Raw genomic sequence first — 7,405 nt, forward strand, 5'->3', positions numbered from 1 at the left:
GATTAATACAAAGTAATCTGTGGCAAAAAATCTAATTTTCAAATAAGTCTCTGAATCTATTGTGTTCTGTTGTATTCAACACATAGCACCAACTTTGAGAATAGTTACCTTTGTATTTATTTTAAGTTGTATCATCTTGATCTCTGTTCAATAATAAAAAAATCATTATTATAAGGTTGCAATTCACTCATGTGGTGGTATCTTTAATTAGAGGGTACAAGAAGCATCTTTAAAAATTAGGGATTTTTCTGAAAAATATACCTATCGTATGGAGATAATTGATGCGTTCTTTAGAAGCATTAGCTTTCCAGTTATATTTAAAGGTATGTAGGATTAGGGTGCCTGGTTGGCTCAGTTGGTAGAGCATGTGAGTCTTGGTCCTGAGGTCGTGAGTTCAAGCTTCACATTTGGGCTTAGAGTTTAATTTAAAACTTAAGAAAATGATTTATTTTTTAATGTTTATTTATTTTTGAGAGACAAATAGAGACAGAGTGCGAGCAGGAGAGGGTCGGAGAGAGAGGGAGACACAGAATCCTAAGCAGGTTTCAGGCTCTGAGCTGTCTGCACAGAGCCCAACGTGGGGCTTGAACACACGAACCACTAGATCATGACCTGAGCTGAAGTCGGACGCTTAACTGACTGAGCCACCCAGGCACACCAAAAATAAGCTCTTCAAACAAGAGTGACTATGATTTCTGGCAGCAGGATACAGCTCTTTTTATATCAGAAGTTAACAATTTAGAAACAAATTCTTAAAACTTTTAATACCAAAATGTGTCCCACATTGGAAGTGGTAAAGTAGGGCTATCTTAATAGGGTGCTAAAAATTTACTAGTCTACAGCTTGTCCGTTGACATTACTAGGACCACGAGGGGGGGAAAGAACATGCCAATCAGTGGACCTCACTGGGATTAGGAACTTCTTCAGTGTCTTCCTGTTTGGGGGAAGCAAGATGGTTTCTGTAGGTCAGGTGTCAGCCGCCTTTATTCTGTGAAGGGCCAGACAAAATATTTTTAGCTTTTCAGGCCACTCATCTCTGACATGACGATCAGCTTTGCACTTGAAGCATGGAAAGAGCAATCAACAAAATGCAAATAAATTGGTGAGTCTGTGTTCCAATAAAACTTTATTTACAAACGCTGATGGTGGACTGGATGACCCCCCAGGGCACCAACTTCCGCTGTTCTAGGTCTCAGTGTTAAACATGTAAGTGTTTCCTTAAAGGCATTGGGTTCATTTTTCACTTAATAAGCACTCAGTAAGGGTTATTCATACTAAATCCAATCCTGAAGACTACAAGTTCTTTTTTTTTTTTAATGTTTTTATTATTTATTTTTGAGAGAGCGAGCGAGTGCACAAGTGGGGGAAAGGGTAGAGAGACAGGGAGACACAGAATCCGAAACAGGCTCCAGGCTCTGAGCTGTCAGCAGAGAACCCGACACGGGGCTTGAACTCACAAACCGTGAGATCATAACCTGAGCCGAAGTCGGATGCTTAACCTACTGAGCCACCCAGGTGCCCCCTTTCTGTTCTTCTAATATGAAACAACCAGTACATTCAACGTTTGTTCAGAAGACAGGGGTTTGAATACATGACAGCTTTTCTGATTTGTTGTTGTTGTTGTTGCTAAAGGGGGAAGACTGGCCATCTCCCTGAATCTATAGGAAAAGATGAAAACTAGGACATCTTATTGGGAACAAGCATTGTTTTTTTGTTTCCTCCCTGTTGACGTCCAGTCCTCAAAAAGGATGCTCAGGGGAAACCTGGCTGGGTCAGTCGGTGAAGCATGTGAGTCTTGATTTTGGGGTTGTAAGTTCTAGCCTCGTGGTGGGTGTAGAGATTACTTAAAAATAAAATCTTAAAAAAAAAAGATGCTCAGGATAATGGCTTGATCAAGCACAGCCAAGGCAGACCACCAACTAGAGAGTCTTAAGAATATTCTAAAAAGAGGAGATCAAGGGAAGGTACTGGCAGCAATGGAAGGCCTCACTCAAAGGGCTGTAAGACGGGCCTTTTGATGTAGGTGTTGGATTGAATTGGGGCAAACTGTGTGTAACAGTGCTGAGTAGAGTTGATGTGATAAGAGGGTTCACCTTTACGAGAGAGAAATTACTCTGAGAAGGAGGCTGTTTACCCAAAAGAGTCATCTCATCTTGGAATAAGAAGATTATTCCAGAGGGTCCTGAAGCTGACCATGAAATTATTCGCTGGTCGAATCCTTCCATTTCTCTGTCATCAGTGCCTGGGAGAAAGAGTAGTTGGGTTGATACAGTCTCAAAAGTAACTCTGTGGGATATGGCACCTCGGTGTTTATCCCATGCTTTAATGATGGCTGTCTCAATCTGGAACGGGGACTGAAAAACTATGGCCCGCGTGTTGACCAACCGTTTTTGTAAATAAAGTTTTATTGAGACACAGAATTGCCCGTTCAATGCATGTATTTTCTGTGGCTGATGTCGTGGTAAAAAAGCAGAGTTAAGTATTTGAGACAGAGACCATGTGGTTCACAAAGGAGATAATATGTATTGTCTACCGCATTACAGAAAAAGTTTGGAAATCCTAAACTAAGCAAGTATTTTCCACAGACCAACTGCAACACTTTTCACAATTTTCCTTATTTAGCTGTCATCCTATGTGTGAACTTACATTGTTACTTAACCTGTTTCTATAAACCTGGTACTGTGAATTCTTTTTTTTTAATTAATTTATTCCTTATTTTTAAAAAATTTACATCCAAGTTGGCATATAGTGTGATAATGATATCAGGAGTAGAATCCAGTGAGTCATCCCCTATATATAACACCCAGTAATCATCATAACAAGTGCCCTCCTTAATGCCCCTTGCTCAGTTAGCCCAGCAACCCTCAGGAACCCTCGGTTTGTTCTTTGTACTAAAAAGTGTATTATGTCTTGTCTCCCTCCTGTTTTCATATTATTTTTGCTTCTCTTCCCTTATATTCATCTGTTTTGTATCGTAAATTCCACATGAGTCAAGTCATATGATATTTGTCTTTCTCTGACTAATGTTGCTTAGCATAACACCCTCTAGTTCCATCCGAGCTGTTGCATATGGCAACCAAAGATTTCATTCTTTTTTGATCACTGTAATATTCCATCGTGTGTGTGTGTGTGTGTGTGTATGTGTGTGCGCGCGCGTGCACGTGCATGCAGGTGTACACCACATCTTCTTTATCCATTCATCAATCGATGGACATTCGGGCTCTTTCCATACTTTGGCTATTGTTGATAGTGCTGCTATTAACATGGGGGTGCATGTGTCCCTTCAAAACAGCACACCTGTATCCCGTGGATAAGTGCCTAGTAGTGCAGTTGCTAGGTCGTAGGGTAGTTCTATTTTTAGTTTTTTGAGGAACCTCCATACTGTTTTCCAGAGTGGCTGCACCAGCTTGCATTGCAACCAACAATGCAAAAGAGATCCTTTCTCTCAGCATCCTCGCCAACACCTGTTGTTGCCTGAGTTGTTAACGTGAGCCATTCTGACAGGTGTGAGATGGTATCTCATTGTGGTTTTGATTTGTATTTCCCTTATGATGAGTGGTGTTGAGCATTTTTTCATGTGCCTGTTCGCCATCTGGATGTCTCCTTTGGAGGAGTGTCTGTTCATGTCTTTTGCCCATTTCCTCACTGGATTATTTGTTTTTTGGGTGTTGAGTTTGACAAGCTCTTTATAGATTTTGGATACTAACCCTTTATCTGATATGTCATTTGTAAATATCTTCTCCCATTCCATTGGCTGCCTTTTAGTTTTGCTGATTGTTTCCTTCACCGTGTAGAGCTTTTTATCTTGATGAGGTCCCAAGAGTTCATTTTTGCTTTTGTTTCCCTTGTCTCCAGAGATGTGTTGAGTAAGAAGTTGTTGTGGCCAAGGTCGAAGAGATTTTTGTCTGCTTTCTCCTCTAGGATTTTGATGGCTTCCTGTCTTAATTTAGGCCTTTCATCCATTTTGAGTTTATTTTTGTGTCTGGTGTAAGAAATTGGTCCGGGTTCATTTTTCTTCATGTTTGCTGTCCAGTGTTCCCAGCACCACCTGCTGAAGAGACTATCTTTATTCCATTGGATATTCTTTCCTGCTTTGTCAAAGATGAGTTGGCCATACGTTTGTGGGTCCAGTTCTGGGTTCTCTATTCTGTTCCATCGATCTGAGTGTCTGTTCTTGTGCCAGTACCATACTGTCTTGATGATTACAGCTTTGTAGTATAGCTTGAAGTCTGGGATTGTGATGCCTCCTGCTTTGGTTTTCTTTTTCAAGATTGCTTTGGCTCTTTGGGGTCTTTTCTGGTTCCATACAAATTTTAGGATTGTTTGTTCTGGCTCTGAGTGGTTTCTACTGCTGCCACATTCTACAGACAGCAAATAAGTTCTCCTTCCTCCAAAAGCCATCTGGAAAATGAACTATGTCCACTTTCAGTGAAAGAACACTATTTCTTTATAGTTACACATGATTCATGCTGCTTCCTGTCTCTCCACAGAAGGGACTATCATTCAAAATTGGAACATTGCATATAATAAGAAATGCCAATATTGAGATTTATTTTAAATAAAACAAAGAATCATAACTTGCATGTGCATATATACTTATGATCTTAAACTTTCCTTTAAACATATGTGTATTTATAGTACAGTAAAACCTTGGTTTGCGAAGATAATTCATTCCGGAAACATGCTTGTAATCCAAAGCACTTGTATATCAAAGCAAATTTCAAGAACCATTGGCTCAGCTGTGATCATGTGACATGTGGCATCACATACTACTCATAATGCAAGACATCGCTCATTTATCAAGTTATAATTTATTAGAAATGTTTGCTTGTCTTGTGGAACACTCACAGAACAACTTACTCGCAATCCAAGGTTTTACTGTATATAGTCAACTATATGGATTCAGATAAGATGGTTAGTTGTTCTAAGAGTTTACAAAGGAATCCTTTCTTTCCACAGACATTCTTTCTCCCCTTGAAAGAAACATCTCTTTTCCCTCCATTCATCCCCAAAATATATTCAGGGAATAAATGTTATAATTCTGAAAATTTTCGGCATCAAGGGGAGATGTACTGAGAGCCTTTCAGAAACGCTTTCATTAACATGAGCTACATTTCAAGCAAATGAACTAAAACATGAATATCAGAACTATCCTTCTGAACGGAATTCAGAGCAGAGAGGATTTTATGCAAGTGTTCGATGAGCTTCCATGCAATTTAAAGTGGAAGAAAGAGAAAAAAAAATTATCCTGAGGATCAAGAGAGTACCCCTGGGTCTTTTAAGTACTAGGATTTCAGAGCATCACTTCCATGAATATAAAATAGAAAACGGTGTGAAGACTGGCACGCAAACTTTTCTTTTATCGCTGTGCATATATTCCTCCAAGGGGGTTGTTTCGAGCATCCCACGATCCCGTACTACTTGGGTTCTTTGCCATGTCACATGCAGAGACACATGTGGTCATGTGGGGCACCATACTCATTCTTCTCAGTGCATTGCAGGGGCATGGAAACATGTAGACCCAATTTGGGCAGAGTACTCTTTGGTGCCAAATGTATGTTTTTGTCTGAGACCAACTCATTTATGTTACTAAGACATAACATTTTATGAAAACAACTTTGAAAGAACATGCAAAATGGATTTCAGGAGAGAGGACCTGATTTTGAAAATGCAAATTATGAAACAATGCTACATAATCATACAGGATAATTCCCATTTCAGAAGGTTGAGTTACTTTAAGTCTTGTGTATGACCCACTCAAGATTTGTTATGAATAAGACATTCCATCCTATGAGTTAGAGGGATAAACAGAGATAGAAAGTGATTAAGAAGCTAGTTATGGGGCGCCTGGGTGACTCAGTCGGTTAAGCATCCGACTTTGGCTCAGGTCATGATCTCATGGTCCGTGAGTTCAAGCCCCGCGTTGGGCTCTGTGCTGACAGCTCGGAGCCTGGAGCTTGCTTCTGATTCTGTGTCTCCCTCTCTCTCTGCCCCTCCCCTGCTCATGCTCTGTCTCTCAAAAATGAAAAAAAAAAAAAATTAAAAAAATCAAAAAAGAAACTACTTATTTGGTTAACATAAAACAAGAGTTTAAATATTTTATAGGATATTTGTTTGAATCTCTCAGTTTGCCCTTCATACTGCTGTCCCTTCCCGTTTCTCTTTGTCTTCCTCCTCTTTTTCCAACTCATTTCTTTTATTAAAATAAAATTAGTAGGGGTGCCTACGTGGCTAAGTCTGTTGAACTCCTGACTCTTGATTTCAGCTCAGGTCATGATGCCGGGGTGGTGAGATCAAGCCCCACATCAGGCTCTGTCCTGGGCACAGAGCCTGCTTGGGATTCTTTCTTTCTCTCTCTCTCTCTCTCTCTCTGCTCCTTCCTTGCTTGTTCTCTCTCTCGTTCTCTTTCAAAATAAGTAAATAAACGTTAAAAAGAGTAATAGGTTGGGGCACCTGGGTGGCTCAGTCAGTTAAGCATCTGACTTTGGATCAGGTCATGCTCTCGCAGTTTGTGAGTTTGAGCCCCACGTCCGGCTCTGTGCTGACAGCTCAGAGCCTGGAGCCTGCTTCGGATTCTGTGTCTCCCTCTGTCTCTGTCCCTCCCCCACTTGCACTCTGTCTGTCTCTCTCTTCAAAATAAATAAACGTTAAAAAATATCTTTGAAAAAATTTTTTAAAAAGTTATAGTAGGTCTGCTTAATCAAATGTGTCCATTCAAGTGTCCTGTGCAAACAGGACATTTCAGGAGTCAAGACTCCATGTGTCATTCCAACTAGAACAGTAGAGCCCAACCTTTCTGCTGCTTTAAAATGCCAATGGCAAACTTTTATTAAATCACATGTAAGAGGATATGACTCTTTTTCCTCAGTATCTTCTAGCCTGTGGGGTCTCTGAGTACAAATGATGGGCTCTGTATCCTCAACACCAGCTTTATGTTATGGAAAACATTAGGTGCTAAGCAATGCTTGATAGATAAACAGTGAATAAGAGAATCAATGAATGAATGATTTTTTTTTAGAAGAGCACTCTGACAGTGGCCATAGAGAATGTAAAGAAGATGCGGTGTCCCTTGCCTTTGGGATGGCATGTAGGTTAGTTTCTCTAGGATAGAGATCCTGGGATGGGATTTAACATGCTATTGTTTATTAAGGATGGTCTTTGGGTCAACACATGTGGAGAGGAATGGAAAGGCATAGGGAAGCACATAGATGAGACAGATGGATGGATGGATGGATGGATGACAAATGAGTAGGCAGATGGATGGATTGTAAGTAAATGGATGAATGGATCAATAGGTGGATGGATGGATGATAAATTAATAGTAGACGGATGGATGACAAATGAGTAGGTGGATGGATGGGCGGTTGGATGAATGGATGGATGGATGAATGGGTAGATGGATAGG

The sequence above is a fragment of the Leopardus geoffroyi genome, chromosome X, assembly GCF_018350155.1.
Source record: "Leopardus geoffroyi isolate Oge1 chromosome X, O.geoffroyi_Oge1_pat1.0, whole genome shotgun sequence".
NCBI classification, from domain to species: Eukaryota; Metazoa; Chordata; class Mammalia; order Carnivora; family Felidae; genus Leopardus; species Leopardus geoffroyi.